The following is a 17,617-nucleotide window of genomic DNA, read 5'->3' as shown; positions in this document are numbered from 1 at the left end:
ACAGCGCGCGGAAAAAACGAGCACTTAAATCTTTCTGTGCAAGCCCTGATTTCTCTTATTTTATCGTGATGATCATTTCTCCCTATGTAGGTGCGTGGCGACAGAATGTTTTCAAAAACCGAGGACAAAACTGGTGATTGAAATTTCGTGAGAAGATCCCGTCGCAACGAAAAACGCCTTTGTTTTAATGGTAGTCACTCCAATTCACGTATCATGTCTGTGACACAATCTCTCCTATTCCGCGTTAATAAAAAACGAGCTGCCCTTCTTTGTACTTTTTCGATGTCATCCGTCAGTCCCACTTGCTGCGTATCTCACACCACACCGCACAGCAATACTCCAGAATAGGGCGGACAAGCGTCGTGTAAGCAGTCGCTTTAGTAGACCTCTTGCACCTTCTACATGTTCTGTCAATGAATCGCAGTCTTTGGTTTAGTCTACCCACAATATTATCTATGTGATCGTTCCAATTTAGGATATTTGTAATTGTAATCCCTAAATATTTAGCTGAATTTACAGCCTTCAGGCTTGTTTGACTCATCACGCAATCGAAAATGTTCATATCTGAGGAGTTTGGTGGCCAGCGGAAGTGTTTAAACTCAGAAAAGTATTCCTGGAGTCAATCTGTAACAATTCTGGACGAGTGGGATGTCGCATTGTCCTTCTGGAACTGCCCAAGTCTGTAGGAATGCACGGTGGACGTGAATGGGTGCAGAGTTCAGATAGGATGCTTGCGTACCTGTCAACTGTCAGAAACGTATCTAGACCTGTCAGGGGTCCCCCATCACTCCAACTGCAAATGGCCCACACCATTACAGATCCTCTACTAGCTTAAACAGTCCCCTGCTGGCATCCAGGGTCCGTGGTTTCATGAAGTTGTCTCTATACCCGTACACGTCCATCCGCTAGATACAATCTGAAACGAGACTCGTCCGACCAGGCAACACGTTTCCAGTCCTCAACAGTCAAAAGTCGGTGTTAACGGGCCCAGGCGAGGCGTAAAGCTTTGTGTCGTGCAGTCATCAAGCTTTCACGTGTAGGTCTTCGGCTTCGAAAGTCCATATCGATGATGTTTCGTTGAATGGTTCGCACGCTGACATTCGTTGATGGCCCAGCGTTGAAATCTGCATCAAACTGCCTATGGGTTCCACTTCTGTCACGTTGAACGATTCCTTTCAGTCGTTGTTGGTCCCGTTTCTGACAGCGTTTTTGGCAGCGATGTCGGAGATTTGATGTTTTACCGGATTCCTGATATTCACGGTACACTCGTGAAATGGTCGTACGGGAAAATACGCACTTCATCATCACCTCCGCGATGTGTTGCATCGCTCGTGCGCCGACTATAACACCACGTTCACTTAAATCTTGATAACCTGCCATTGTACCAGCAGCAACCACCGATCTAACAACTGCGCCAGACACTTGCCTTATATAGGCGTTTCCGACCGCAGCGCCGTATTCTGCCTGTTTACATATCTCGGTATTTGAATACGCATACCTGTACGAGTTTCTTTGGCGCTTCAGCGTACATTGCACGCTGATGCTTGTGTTTCAAGTTTACGTCGCCGTACCACTACCGGCGCCTAATGTCATATCACGACATTAACACTACTATCTACGTAAATCCTGTAGCGCAAAGTCCGAACGTCTTTCCTATAAAGTTGGGTACCCTTGCGGACGATAAGCGCAATGTACGTAAGTAAAAAAACGTTTAGAAAATTTCGAAATTATATCTCGGTAAGTCCTCTCATTATGAAACATTGGATGAATTTAGTCCTGGTAATTTACGCGCATTTTTAAGCAAATGCAAGTTTTTCACGCATTTCAATGTTTATGATGTGATGTCTCTTGAATTGCGTGTCCTACAATGATATAATGTTGCGAGGGCATTCAGTGATGTACGTGGATACTGTGTGTTTCGCTTGTTGCGAGTAAAGTTGTAGCAGAGCTATATACACTGAAGCGCCAAAGAAACTGGTATAGAATGCGTATTCAAATACAGAGACATTTATACAGGCAGAATACGGCGCTGCGGTCGCCAACGCCTATATAAGACAAGTGTCTGGTGCAGTTGTTAGATCGGTGGTTACTGCTGGTACAATGGCAGGTTATCAAGAGTTAAGTGAGTTTGAACGTGATGCTATAGTCAGCACACGAGCGATGGAACTCACCATCTCCGAAGTAGCGATTAAGTGGGGATTTTCCCGTACGACCATTTCACCAGTGTACCGTGAATGTCAGGGATCCGGTAAAACATCAAATCTCCGACATCACTGAGGCCGGAAAAAGATACTGCAAGAACGGGACCAACGGCGACTGAAGAGAATCATTCAACGTGACAGAAGCGCAACTCTTCCGTGAATTGCTTCAGATTTCAATGCTGGGCCATCAACAAATGTCAGGGGGCGAATCATTCAACGAAACATCATCGATATGGGCTTTAGGAGCCGAAGGTCCACTCGTGTACCCTTGGTAACTGCACGACACAAAGCTTTACGCCTCGCCTGGGCCCTTCAACGCCAACATTGGACTGTTGATCGCTGGAAACATGTTGCCTGGTCTAACGAGTCTCTTTTCAAATTGTATCGAGCGGATGGACGTATACGGGTATGGAGACAACCTCACGAATCCATGGACCCTGCATCCCAGCAGGGGACTGTTCAAGCTGGTGGAAGCTCTGTAATGGTAAAGGGCTGTGCACTCTGAGTGTTGGACGGATTTATGGACAGCCCTGAAGAATTCGTGGTGCCAGTTCCCTCCAACACTACTTAAGACATTAGTCGAGTCCCTGCCACACCGTGTTGCGGCGCTTCTGCGTACTTGCGGGGGCCCTACGCGATATTAGGCAAGTGCAACAGTGTCTCTGGCTCTTCAGTGTAGATCGGGAACAGCAGATACTTATAGCACATCCTTCGGGAATGCCAGATATCACTTCTGTTGTAGCCGCTGACTGTCCGTTAGTTACTACGAACTGTTACCTTTTAGACAGGAAATCACAAATCCAGCCCCACAACTGATGCGCTACTCCATAGGCACTCAATTTCATTGGAAGTCGCTTGTGAGGAACGGTGCTGAAAGCCTTCTGGAAATCTAAAAATATGGAATGAATTAGAGGTCCCCAGTCGACATCACTCTTTACTTCAAGTGAATAAGGAAACAGCTGTGTTTCACAAGATCGATATTTTATGAATCCTTATTGGCTATTTGTCAATAAGTCGTTTTCTTCGAGGTAATTCATAATGCTAGAACACAGTATGCATTCCAAAAAACTGCTAAAAATCCGACGTCAGTGATGTGGGATTACAATTAAACAGATTACTCCTGTTTCCTTTGTTGAGTATTAGTGTGACTAGCACTCCGTCTTCAGGCCACAAGTGGCCCATCGGGACCATCCGACCGCCGTGTCATCCTCAGTTGAGTATGCGGATAGGAGAGGCATGTGGTCAGCACACCGCTCTCCCGGTCGTTACGATGGTTTTCTTTGACCGGAGCCGTTACTACTCGGTCGAGTAGCTCTTCATTTAGCATCACGAGGCTGAGTGCACCCCGAAAAATGACAACAGCGCATGGCGGCTTGATGGCCACCCATCCAAGTGCCGACCACGCCCGACAGTGCTTAACTTCGGTGATCTCACGGGAACCGGTGTATCCACTGCGGCATGGCCGTTGGCAGTATTGGTGTAACCTCTCCATTTATCCAGTTTTCTAACACGGATCTTTCGTCGAGCGAGAGGTTGTGTATTACTGCTAAATATGAAACTACTATATGAGCATGCTGTGAAAGGAAACTAAATGCGGGGAAGGTATTGATTGTGTCTTGCCACTGGTGTATTTTACATATGAGCAGAATATCTTAGGGTATTCTTTCATATTTCGAGACAGAGTTTCGTTGTGGAAACTATGAAAAGCATTTCGAATATACGTCAGCACTATGTCTCGAGGTTCAGTGAAAACATCGTCAATCGTGGGGGGTTTTCTTTCCCTGAAATTTGGTATGTAATTTCGTTCCATCAACAACAGCTTTTTGACCCATTTTGTGAACCGTAGGAGATCAGTACCATGTCTTATTAGTTTACCAGGGATGTATATCTGATAATAGCCGTCGCAACCATTTAGTTGCCGGCCGGTTTGGCCGAGCGGTTCTAGGCGCTTCAGTCAGAAACCGCGTGACCGCTACGGTCGCAGGTTCGAATCCTGCCTCGGGCATGGACGTGTGTGCTGTCCTTAGGTTAGTTAGGTTTAAGTAGTTCTAAGTTCTAGGGGACTGATGACCTCAGAAGTTAAGTCGCATAGTGCTCAGAGCCATTTGAACCATTTTTGAACCATTTCGTTGAATTTGAGGCCCTTGTGGTCTACGCTCACATAGTTAGGAATGAGTGGAGACTCTCCCTCAGAAAGGCGTCTAGTGAATTGTTACCCATGTAGACTGCAGAGTGTAGAGTTGAGGGGGCGCGTGCCAGACGCCGGCCCGGCTTGCCGCGGAGCGTTCAGACGCGGGCAGGCTGTGACACGCGCTGTCTGCCCGTAAATAATTCATAAGCGGCGGCGGCACGGTGGCAGCCGGGGCTCACACAGGCGCCGCGCCGCGCCGCGCCACGCCCCTCACACACGCGGCCCAACCCAGCCGCCTGCCTCCCACACTCAGCGCTCACGAGCCCGTGGCCAGAGCTCCGCCAGGATGAGGTTATTCGTAGTGCATTTAGATGTACACCATACGGTGCGTGGCGGAGGGTACCCTATACCACTACCAGTCATTACCTTTCCTGTTCCACCGGCAAAAAGAGCGAGGGAAAAACGATTGTCTTTATGTCTCCGTATTAGTTCCAATTTTTAGTATCTTATCTTCATGGCCCTTACGCAAAATGTATGTCATCACAGTAAAATCGTACTGCAGTCAGCTTAAAGTGCTGGTTCTCTTTCTCAGCAGTGTCCCTCGAAAATAAATTCACCCTCCCTCGAGGGATTCCTGTTTGAGTTCCCGAAGCATTTCTGTAACAACTGCGTTTTTATTCGAACCTGTAGGTAACAAACATAGCTGCGCGCCTCAGAATTACTTCACTGTCCCCCTTTATCCCACCTGCTGTTGATTCCAGGCATTCGAGCAGTATTCAAGAATAGGTCTCACTAGCGTCCTACACTGAAGAGCCAAAGAAACTGTTATACCTGCCTAATATCGTGTAGGATTCGACTAATGTCTGAAGTGGTGCTGGAGGGAACTGACACCATGAATGCAACAGGGATGCCCATAAATCCGTAAGAGTACGACGGGGTGGAGATCTCTTCTGAACAGCAGGTTGCAAGGCATCCCACATATGCTCAATAACGTTCATGTCTGGGCAGTTTGTTTACCAGCGGAAGTGTTTAGACCCAGAAGTGTTCCTGGAGCCACTCTGTAGCAACTCTGAACGAGTGGTGTGTCGAATTGCCCTGCTGGAATTGCCCAAGTCCGTCAGAATGCACAGTGGACACGGATGGATGCAGGTGATCAGACAGGATGCTTACTTAGCTGTGGCCGAGCACTTCTAGGCGCTACAGTCTGGAAACGCGCGACCGCTACGGTAGCAGGTTCGTATCCTGCCTCGGGCATGGATGTGTGTGCTGTCCTTAGGTTAGTTAGGTTTAAGTAGTTCTAAGTTCTAGGGGACTGATGACCTCAGAAGTTAAGTCCCGTAGTGCTCAGGGCCATTTGAACCATTTGAACCTTACTTAGCTGTCACCGATCAGAATCGTATCTACACGTATCATGGGTCTCACATCACTTCAAGAGCACTCGCCCCACTCCATTACAAAGCCTCCATCAGCTTGAACAGTCCCCTGCTAACATGCATGGTCCATGGATTCATGAGGTTGTCTCCATACCCGTACACGTCCATCCGCTCGATACACTTTGAAACGAGACTCGTCGGACCAGGCAACACGTTTCCAGTCATCAACAGTCCAAAGTCGGTGTTAACGGGCCCAGGTGACGCGTAAAGCTTTGTGTCGCGCAGTCATTAAGCTTACACGAGTGGGCCTTCGGCTTCGAAAGCCTATATCGATGAAGTCTTCTGTAATTGCCAGTCGGAATGCACAATGGACATGAAAGGATGCAGGTGATCAGACAGGATGCAAGTACGTGTCGCCTGTCACAGTCGTATCTAGACGGATCAGGGTCCAATAACACTCAGACTGCACACGCCCCACACCATTACAGAACCCCCGCCGGCCTGAACAGTCCCCTTCTGTCATGCAGGGTCCATGGATTCGTGAGTTTGTCTCCATACCCGTATACGTCCATTCTCTCGATACAATTTGAAACGAGACTCGTCCGACCAGACAAGATGTTTACAGTGATCAACAAATGGCTCTGAGCAGTATGGGACTTGACTTCTGAGGTCATCAGTCCGTTAGAAATTAGAACTACTGAATCCTCACTAACCTAAGGAATCCATGACCGAGGCAGGATTCGAACCTGCGACCGCAGCGGTCGCGCGGTTCCAAACTGTAGTGCCTAGAACCACTCGGCCACCCCGACCGGCCACAGTGATCAACAGTCCAATATTGGTGTTGATGGGCCCAGGCGAGGCGTAAAGCTTTGTACCGTGCAGTCATCAAGGGTACACGAGTTGGCCTTCGACTCCGAAAGCCTATATCGATGGTGTTTCGTTGAATGGTTCGCCCGCTGTCCCTTGCTGATGGCCCAGCAATGAAATCTGCAGCAATTCGCGAAAGAGCTGCGCTTCTGTCACGTTGAACAATTCTCTTCAGTCGTCGTTGGTCCCGTTCTTGCAGGATCTTTTTCCGGCCGCAGCGATGTCGGAGATTTGATGTTTTACCGGATTCCTGATATTCACGGTACACTCGTGAAATGGACCGTACGGGGAAATCGCTACTTCATCGCTACCTCGGAGATGCTGTGTCCCATCACTCGTGCGCTGACTATAACACTACGTTCAAACTCCCTTAAATCTTGATAACCTGTCACCGTAGCAGCAGTAACCGATCTAACAACTGCGCCAGACACTTATTGAGTGATATAGGCGTTCCCGACCGCAGTGTCGTATTTTACCTGTTTTCATATCCCTGTATTTTCAGGAGACCTAAAAGTATGGAATCTGCAATAATAAGTTCTTTTCAGGAAAAATAGCCCCCGATGATACGAGTTTCTTTGGCGCTTCAGTGTATATTGGCTGAAGTAGAATCGTTATGCAGTGAGGTTCAAATGCCGTTTCTCTGAGTTTTCTCAGCAGTGTCCCTCGAAAATAACTTCGCCTTCCCTCGAGGGATTTCTGTTTGAGTTCCCGAAATATCCCCGAGTATATCCAATAATAATTAATTTCTATTACTTAAGAAGTCTTCGAGCCGCTCACATATCTGGAAATATGTTCCATATGATCGTAACTTCGTCAACAGTCTGCAGCGTGGCAAAGTGTCAACTGCTTTCAGGAAACCTAAAAATATGGAATCTGCAATAATAAGTTCTTTCCAGGAAAAATAGCCCCCGCCGATGCGAGTATCCCCGAGTATATCCAATGATAATTAATTTTTCTTTAAATATTACAGAATAATGTCAGTATTACGAATTTTGTTTATCTGTATTTACATACCATCAGTGACATCGCCACTGAACCTCTCGTAAAACAAGGAGACGATCGGTCAGGAGTAGTCGTGTATGCTGGCGATCTCTTCCTTGTGACAGGCAAACCACAAACAGTTGGTGTGCTACGAACAGACTTGACACTGTAGCAAATAGAAAACCCTGTAGTATGTTGAAACGGAATTTGTAAGGGAACCCTACTCTTGAACAACATGGAAATAACATAAAAAAAGAAATGTGGTTACAAGGAAATGTGGTTACAAGGTGCATGGACATATACCTGGACCAGAAATTAAGCTTTAACCAGCACATTAAAACAGCTACTGAAGTGGCATGCAAGTTACTGCACTAACTTTCCAAGATCAACGCATTAAAATTCACATTACCCACCACTACTTTCCTATGTTACTCTGCAAAACTGGGACACAGTCTATGACATCTCGCATTTACAGTTACTCAGAGACTGGTCAGAGATTATGATATGAAAGGCTAGCCAAAAATAAATTCCACAGAGCAGTGAAAGTCGTCGGAATCAAGTAGCTACAGACAATCCAGGGTGCAATCCGAATCGAAAAAGTAACACAGGCCACACGTGGGATGGCTACGGCTGCGGCGGTACACTCCTGGCAAGCAAGCTGCTGCCGTGCTATGAAGCCCGAGAATCTCTGATCTTTCCTCCATGTCGATGCTCGGGCTGGTCAAGGAATCCGAATCACTGGTATTACAAGGGGCTATCCAGAAAGTTTCCTTTCCAAGGATCAGTCCAGAATCAGCAAGCCAGTCAACGAAAATCGCCGTGAGCCTTGAGGCAATCGTCCCACCGACGCACCACGTTGACGATACCCGTTTGGTAAAACACCGTGTCCTGTCGTCGACTCACCTCGGAAGATGTTCTCCGTAGTTGAGAACGAAACGTCAGGGAGAAGAAGTTCTGCAGATCGACCACGGCAACTTAGTCCGGAAGTTTTTACAGATGAAGACGCCGGCCGTGAAGGCCTACATGGGATGAGAGACGTGATAATCACCTGGAGAGAGATCAGGGCTATAAAGCTGGTGCTCGAGAATCTCTCATTTGTCCGTAATGGATGAGGCAGGCTTCCGAGGTCGACCGGCGTCTTGTGTCGAACCGCGACCAGCATGGAACTTTAGAATTATATATTAATACCTTCAGCTGCTGACAGGCGTTGATATATACCAACGGGGACAGGTGAAAATGTGTGCCCCAACTGGGACTCGAATCCGGGATCTCCTGCTTACATGGCAGACGCTCTATCCATCTGAGCCACCGAGGGCACGGAGGATAGTGCTACTGCAGGGACTATCTCGCGTACGCCTCCTGCGTGACCGACATTCTCACCTTATACGTCCACACACTACATTCGTAGTGTCCCTACCCAACACATTCATTACTCGTGGAAGACATTCTTACCACGTCCCGTAAGAGTTTGGGTAGTATGTACGCATCCGCACAGAAGAAAAAAATGGTTCAAATGGCTCTGAGCACTATGGGACTTAACATCTGAGGTCATCAGTCCCGTAGAACTTAGAACCTAACTAACCTAAGGACATCACACACATCCATCCCCGAGGCAGGATTCGAACTTGCGACCGTAGCGCCTAGAACCGCTCGGCCACTCCGGCCGACGCGCACAGAAAAGGAAGGTCATGGTCACTATTGCCAGAACTATATACTTATATGGAAATGGTCTGTGTTCTTTCGGACATGTCCGAAAGAACAGACACCATATCCATATAAGCATATAGCATGAAACTTGGCGCACCATTCCGCAACGGTGGTTTTCGACAGACATTCTGCCCCATACACATACTTTAGTCTCTGATGGACGTATACCGGAGTTTGTAATTCGCCATCCAAGGGAAGAATAAGAGCATACTGCTGCTGTTCGGACGCATGTGCTAATAACGTCGCCATAGTTCACGTTTCCGCATTTACTGCACTCACGTCGGAAAGTCACGAGTGTCACACTAATACCCCGCCTAGATGTTACTGCTTATATACCCGCAAAGGCATCGCCAACACGTTGCATTATACTGCAACAATACCCTCAAACGGAAATTTTTTGATTGCGACTTGTACAATTAGAACATGCCTGTCCACTGTCTTCGAGTCAGTGTTCTGCTGTCAGCTTGTGGGTACATCGACTCTGCACAACAGCTAACGCCTAGGTTGGAAGGCGTGTGTAGAGGGGTGTACTTCTGCAACTATGAGGGGCTTTCGGCACCACGTCAGTGGAGGCACTGTACTTGGTGCGTTCAGTGGAGGTACCGTGCATGGTGCATAGACATAACTATCGACTATTACGTGCAAAATATTGGCTGAAGACAGGCATCCCAGGCATAATGAGGAACACCAGGACGGAAGAAGTACAAACCTTAAAAGAATGGCTCCAATGCCTCTGAGCACTATGGGACTTAACATCTGAGGTCATCAGTCCCCCTAGACGTAGAACTACTTAAACCTAACTAACCTAGGACATCACATACATCCATGCCCGAGGCAGGATTCGAACCTTCGGACTGAAGCCCCTAGAACCGCTCGGTCACCGCGGCCGGCTACAAACCTTAAGAGAGTTCATACGCAACATATGCTCATTCCCATAAATACACATATGTCAGAAGACTGAAGAATTTAAAGTAACAAAATTGTAAATAGGATCATAATTAAATGTGACTTGTGACAGTCACCGGAGTGTCACGAAAAAATGTGTATATTATACTGTATACTAGATTTCTGCTCTAAATGTTTCCCGTGTGTCTCGAGTGTCGTGTAATCCATAAACAGCACACAAACCATGAATTTTAAAAAGTGATAAGTTTTCCAGAATGAGATTTTTACTCTACAGCGGAGTGTGCGCCAATCAGAAACATCCATCCCCGAGGCAGGATTCGAACTTGCGACCGTAGCGCCTAGAACCGCTCGGCCACTCCGGCCGGCGCGCACAGAAAAGGAAGGTCATGGTCACTATTGCCAGAACTATATACTTATATGGAAATGGTCTGTGTTCTTTCGGACATGTCCGAAAGAACAGACACCATATCCATATAAGCACACAGTTAAAACTGTGTGTCGCACCGAGACTCGAACTCGGGACCTACTCCTTTCGCGGGCAAGTGCCCACCCAACATTTTGCTGATCTCATTTTGTTCGTTATTTTTCGTTCTGTTGGTTCAGGGCGGACGTCCCATGTCGCTTGCTCAAGTTCATTTTTGATCCATTAACTTAGTTTTATATATATATATATATATATATATATATATATATATATATATATATATATATATATATATATTTTAAATTACAGATGGGAGGGAACCATCTGATCGAAAACGCTGAGCCACCGTGCTGGCAGCCAACTGAGCTACCCAAGCACGACTCACAACCCGTCCTCACAGCTTTACTCCGGCTGTACTTCGTCTCCTACCTTCCAAACTTTACAGAAGCTCTCCTGCGAAACTTCCAGTGCTAGCACCAAATTCAAATGGTTCAAATGGCTCTGAGCACTATGGGACTCAACTGCTGGCGCCATTAGTCCCCTAGAACTTAGAACTAGTTAAACCTAACTAACCTAAGGACATCACAAACATCCATGCCCGAGGCAGGATTCGAACCTGCGACCGTAGCGGTCTTGCGGTTCCAGACTGCAGCGCCTTTAACCGCAGGGCCACTTCGGCCGGCAGTGCTAGCACCCCTGGAAGAAAGCATATTGCCACAGTCTGGGGGATGTTTCCAGAATGAGATTTTCACTCTGCAGCGGAGTGTGCGCTGATGTGAAACTTCCTGGCAGATTAAAACTGTGTGCTGGACCGAGACTCGAACTCAGGACCTTTGCCTTTCGCGGGCAAGTGCTCTACCAACTTTTTTTTCATTTTGTTCATTGTAGGTCGTTGTGTTTAATCGTTGCGTACGTCACATGACATCCGTTCAAGTTCGTTTGCTGATCCTTCCACTCAGTTTTTCATCGCAAACGCCAACCAGCGACCAACTGAGCTACCCAAGCACGACTCAAGACCGGTCATCACAGCTTTTCTTCCGCCAGAAGGAGAGCTAGTTCTGCAAAGTTCGCAGGAGAGCTTCTGTGGTGTTTGGAAGGTAAGAGACGAGGTACTGGCAGAAGTAAAGCTGTGAGGACGGGTCGTGAGTCGTGCTTGGGTAGCTCAGTTGGTAGAGCACTTGCCCGCAAAAGGCAAAGATTCCGAGTTCGAGCCTCGGTCCGGCACACAGTTTTAATCTGCTAGGAAGTTTCAGTCATAAGGTTGCTTACAACGGACTTCAGTAAGCTGGACGGAACATATACACTCACGCTCATAAATTAAGGATAATGCTGATACATGGTGAAACAACGCTCTGGTGGGCGGTTTGCGGGTTTAAATCACCTCGGGGTATGACCATGCGGTGCATTTGACCTGCGGTCGTCGCGCGGTGGCGCTGGCAGCAGTCCACATACGCAGTGGTGTGTTGGTGCATGTCAGAGTACGGGGCAGCGAGTAAGTTTGCAGACGTTTCCAGACGTGCTAATGGTGACTGTGTGCTGACCCCTGGTCACAGGAAAGCCCATAAAGCGTGGTGTCGAGAACACAGTATATGGTCACTGGAACAGTGGTCCCAGGTTATGTTCACGGACGAGTCCAGGTATAGTCTGAACAGTGATTCTCGCCGGGTTTTCATCTGGCGTGAACCAGGAATCAGATACCAACCCCTTAATGTCCTTGAAAGGGATAATGGATCCCACCTTCTTCCTGTTTGATGATAACGCATTACCCCACCGAGCTGCCATCGTCGAGGAGTACCTTGAAACAGAATGGAGTGGCCTGCCTGTTCTCCAGACCTAAACCCCATCGAGCACGTCTGGGCTGCTTTCGGTCGACGTATCGCTGCACGTCTTCAAACCCCTACGACACTTCAGGGGCTCCGACAGGCACTGGTGCAAGAATGGGAGGCTATACCCCAGCAGCTGCTCGACCACCTGATCCACATTATGCCAACCCGTTGTGCGGCCTGTGTACGTATGCATGATGATCATATCACATATTGATGTCGGGGTACATGCTCAGGAAACAGTGGCGTTTTGTAGCACATGTGTTTCGGGAAGTTTTTCTCAACTTATCACCAATACCGTGGACTCACAGATCTGTGTCGTGTGTGTTCTCTATGTGCCTATGCTATTAGCGCCAGTTTTGTGTAGTGCCACGTTATGTGGCACCACATTCTGCAATTATCCTTAATTTATGAGCTTGAGTGCAGTTAGCTCATACGCATATATGTTACATTGAAACGTATAGAAGAATAAAATGACCTGACAAAAAAAAGAGTCACACCCGCAGATATCATTGCAAAGACCATTTAACTCCGTGTAATTCCGCGCCCCCCCCCCCCTCCCGGACTTGATAACCGCCTGGTTTTGGTTAGTAAGTGAGTGCACATGGTTGTTCTGGTACGCCGCATGCAGATTAAGCCAATCGCTGAGGATTTGATCGCTCTGTTCCACCAGATTGCAAGGCTGCTGATGTCGGTGTTTTACCCGGTGTTCCAACATGCCCCACACACTTTCTACGACGTTCAGGTGAGGACATTTTGCTGACGACTCGATTTGTTATAGGGTAGAGCAGTCTTCGGAAAACCAGTCACATATTCTTAACGTCCGATGAATTTTGCTGTTTTCGTCTGATGTGAGGTGACCGACTCCAAATGTTCGTTGCACGAAGTTCCTGTTGCAATGTTCTCTCGCTAACAGGCTGGGATTGACCTTCTTTCCCTGTATGCAGCAATTCCTGTCGGGTTTGGCTGCGATTTTGAAATACAAGACGTGAAACGCGTCTCCGGTCACCGTCGACCACAGCTTTGAAGTCGTGTTCCGCGGCCACGTGTGTTTCACCACTGTTTATAGATACGCTGAGCAGTCTGCTGCGAAACACCAAGAAATCCAGGCAACTTCACAGACCGTTTGGCCATGGGCAGGGGGACCACGATTGCCCCTTTTTGCCACTCTGTCACAGCGTTACATTTACCCACGTTTACCCACATTGTCCGTTTGAAACGTGATGTCTCACTGACCGCTGCTGCCTTGTGCTCCCGTAGGGCGACGCGCGCGCAGTTGAGCACATGATTCGACCGTTGCGCCGTCTGTAAAGGGTTAACGACTCATCTGCGCGTGCGCACTGGAGTAACTAATATTTTGTCCGGTGAGATTATTTGTTTTGGATAAATTTCAATATTTGCAAAGGTGAGTATATGTTGACTGAAGACAGCTTGCAACTTACTGGAATACTCTACAAATAATTTTATAACCGTTGCTGTACTACGTAAGAAGCACAATAACTATTTGAAGAAGGAAAGAACTTAAAGGAGACAACTAGCTGTATCCATCTGAAATACTCGGTAAATCAATTATATTAGAATGAATATAAGGGTACAAAAAAAATGGTTCAAATGACTCTGAGCACTATGGGACTTAACACCTGAGGTCATCAGTCCCCTAGAACTTAGAACTACTTAAAACTAACAAACCTAAGGACATCACACACATCCATGCCGGAGGCAGGATTCGAACCTGCGACCGTAGCGGTCGCGCGGTTCCAGACTGTAGCGCCTAGAACCGCTCGGCCACCGAGGCCGGCTTCTCTTACGTCAAGTTGAAAAAGAGAGAGTGGGAGAGTGTGATACATACATGTGTATGATAAACCGCTTCCCTCAAAAATATTTCTCTTCATCATACCTGCTACGTGTTACTATAGATAACGTGTCACTGATCTCATTTGTACTAAGACTGCAGTACATGTGAGGTGCCTATTTGCTTCCACCGCCCTTAGTGGAATGCGTAAGTTCTAATTAATGTTCACCAACTTGCAGTCTTCTACAGTTGTCCCCTGTGCAGAAAATAGCGCGTAGGTCGTAAATCCGCTATCTGGAGGCTGAAAGTAGCTGTTAGCGAGGAATTGTTATTTCAGAAATAATGAAATTTCCAATCAGTTTGGTTATACGGCATGTCACTCCCTTTTTATTAGCAGAAGACGAGAAATTGCACAATTACATTCCACTTTAGAGTCACAAATAATTTCTATTATTCAACAAATTAATGAAATGCGTATTTCCGTAATTACAGCCCTCACGTTTACAAACTAGATATTGCAAATTAAGTTTTAACTGATACCGCGGCAGACAACAAATCTGTCCTCCGATACTGTCGAACCAGCTACAGTCTTACAGACGTGCAACTTCGCAGTTTAGGTGCGATCCGTAGGTCTCCGAAATGCTTCGTCTACCATTCGTTTAGGAGTTCTTTATTATTCTGCGGGTTATTGTTGTGGAATAATGGAATGACAGCGGTCTATTGAGAAAGGCTTTAATCTGAAATGCAAGTAAATATGCTGTTTAGTTTCTCTAATGTTAGTAACAGAAGACTGTCAATTTGGCGCGGAGCTACCGAACGCAGCAGCCAATCGCGGAGAAGGACCACAATTTAGGCGGTCTGTCTCACGATACCCGTACCTAAGAAACTATCTGTCATCGGTACCTCACACCACATTACGTCATCTTTGCCCCTGCTGCCCTCTCAACTGTTCTAAGAAGAGTTTCTTGTATCTGAATATTACACTCTCACTGGCCGCACTATACGAGGTGTAGCTAGAAAAAAACCGGACTAGTACTGGTGAAACAATAAAACGAATGCAATTAGGCTGAATGTCGCGTGGCCTGTCACGTGACTCTCGCTCCGCCTACTGCTCGAGTTTCATCTGCCTCCTGCACTCAGTCTGCCCGTGGCGTCTGTTTTAAGTAGTTGACGTTTTGTCTGTGCGTCGGAAAATGTTGAGTGTACAGAAAGAACAGCGTGTTAACATCAAATTTTGTTCCAAACTAGGAAAATCTGCAAGTGAAACGTTTGTAATGTTACAACAAGTGTACGGCGATGATTGTTTATCGCGAACACAAGTGTTTGAGTGGTTTAAACGATTTAAAGATGGCCACGAAGACACTCGCACTGGCAGACCATTGTCAGCAAAAACTGATGCAAACATTGAAAAAATCGGTAAACTTGTTCGACAAGATCGCCGTTTAACAATCAGAGCAGTGTCTAAGTTAACAGGAGTTGACAAGGAAAGTGTTAGGCAGATTCTTCATGAAAGTTTCAACATGAACAAAGTGTGTTCAAAAATGGTTTCAAAGTGTCTCACAATTGAACAGAAGGAACGCCGAAGAATGATTTGTTCTGACATCCTGGAAAACATTGAAAGTGATCCCACCTTCTTACAAAATGTTATTACTTGCGATGAATCGTGGTTTTTTACTTACGATCCCGAAACTAAACGCCAATCGATGCATTGGAAAACTCCTGGTTCTCCACGACAAAAAAAAAGCACGAATGTCAAAATCGAAATTCAAGGCAATGATGATTGTTTTTTTTTTTTTTTTGACATCAAAGGGATTGTGCACATTGATTGGGTACCAGAGGGACAAACAGTGAATCAGCATTACTACATTAGCGTCCTGGCTACCCTACGTGAGCGAGTACGGAGAAAACGGAACGATTTGTGGAGAAAAAAGTCATGGATCCTTCACCAAGACAATGCCCCAGCTCACAGTGCGTTGTCAGTGAAGATGTTTTTGGCAAAACACAACATTCCCATCTTAGATCATCCACCCTACTCACCTGATTTGGCCCCCTGTGACTTTTTTCTTTTCCCTAAAGTCAAGTCAGCTTTGAAAGGAACTAGATTTGAGACTGTTGAAGCAGTAAAAGAAAAAGCGACGGAAGTAATGTATGGACTTACCGAAAATGATCTGCAGCATTGCTATGAACAGTGGAAAATTCGTATGGAGCGGTGTAGAGACCGAGGAGGAGAGTACATTGAAGGAGATAACATGAAATTGTAAATAATTGTAAATAAATGTTTTTTCCAGCATCAGTCCGGTTTTTTTCTAGCCGCACCTCGTACGTGACAAAAACGCAAGATTCCAGGTCGGTGTCACGATTCGTCACACAGCTTAAATTCTCCAGGTAGTTTCAAATATAAACACAATAACGTGTTTACACATCAATTTATAAAACTCAGTCACGAGTGTATATATATAAATTCCGAAGGTCTTTAGCTAATATTAACAGTAATATTGTGTGCTATACGGTTGAGACAAATGAATATCCAACAAGAATCTGGATATGATTCGTGTCAAAAAGAAGAGTTATCATAAGTTCTGATAAAACAGAGAAGTTGGTTTCACTCTTGTAAGAAACTTTAAGTCACTCTACATTGCCTCAGAACAGGGACGAACTTGATTGTTGTTAAAACACTACAGCTTCGGATGTTCCTTAGGAGACCATACTTGGACCACATCTTATTTGTAATAAACATCAGTGATGTATCTATAACTTTACCAGAGGGCACTAAAGCTTCGCCACTGATACAGACGTGTTACAGATCAGGGTCAGGACCTGAATAATATAGCTCACAGTCAAGTGAAAGAGAACAGATCCAGACTCAGATCAAAACTGCCATATAATGAAATGCATTCACTTTCCCAAATACAACACTGGCTTTTTCGATTCTTCCAATAGCTGTCCTCGATAGTGCCGTGGTCGCTCCTTTGTTATTTTCTACGTGAGAGTATTGAGGGTCTCCTGGTATTCTCGTACTGCCTAACATGTTACTTGGCACATCAGCAGCTTGCATTTAGATTCATTGATCCCTTCCTAGAGACAGACTTTGTAAAGAACCTGAGCGACAGAACAGCGCTTAGGAATGCGGTGTGGGAGGAGAACGGTTGTCATCTGAAGCCACATGGACACCACAGCCCGCTGAGCGCTGGCTGCGTTATTCAACGAGAAGAGTCTGAACAGGAGTGGCTATGTTTTGGGATACCTCAGAGTTCCAGGCACAACATCGAATTTAAGCAACGGTGGGCGTGGTCAGTAGGTGAATGGGAAACCGACTGGGTACACAACCACGTGCTGCTGGCTGCTGGAGGAGGGATGACGGCAGCAAGTTGCCGATCAGTAGATTTTGCACCAATGTCCAGGATTAAATTTC

At 46.4% G+C, this 17,617-nt stretch overlaps 1 protein-coding gene and 1 pseudogene across 1 annotated transcript in view; both read right to left on the bottom strand.

The window, feature by feature from the left end:
- The window catches only part of LOC124595986 (calpain-9-like), a 1,013,088-nt gene that overhangs the window by 113,622 nt on the left and 881,849 nt on the right, over positions 1–17,617 (bottom strand). The gene's annotated exons all lie outside the window — the stretch shown is intronic.
- LOC124596911 lies at positions 3,555–3,671 on the bottom strand (annotated as a pseudogene).

The sequence above is a fragment of the Schistocerca americana genome, chromosome 2 (genome assembly GCF_021461395.2).
Source record: "Schistocerca americana isolate TAMUIC-IGC-003095 chromosome 2, iqSchAmer2.1, whole genome shotgun sequence".
Taxonomy (NCBI): domain Eukaryota; kingdom Metazoa; phylum Arthropoda; class Insecta; order Orthoptera; family Acrididae; genus Schistocerca; species Schistocerca americana.
Note: the sequence above shows the minus strand (reverse complement) of the source record. Positions and strands in the feature narration are given on the sequence as shown.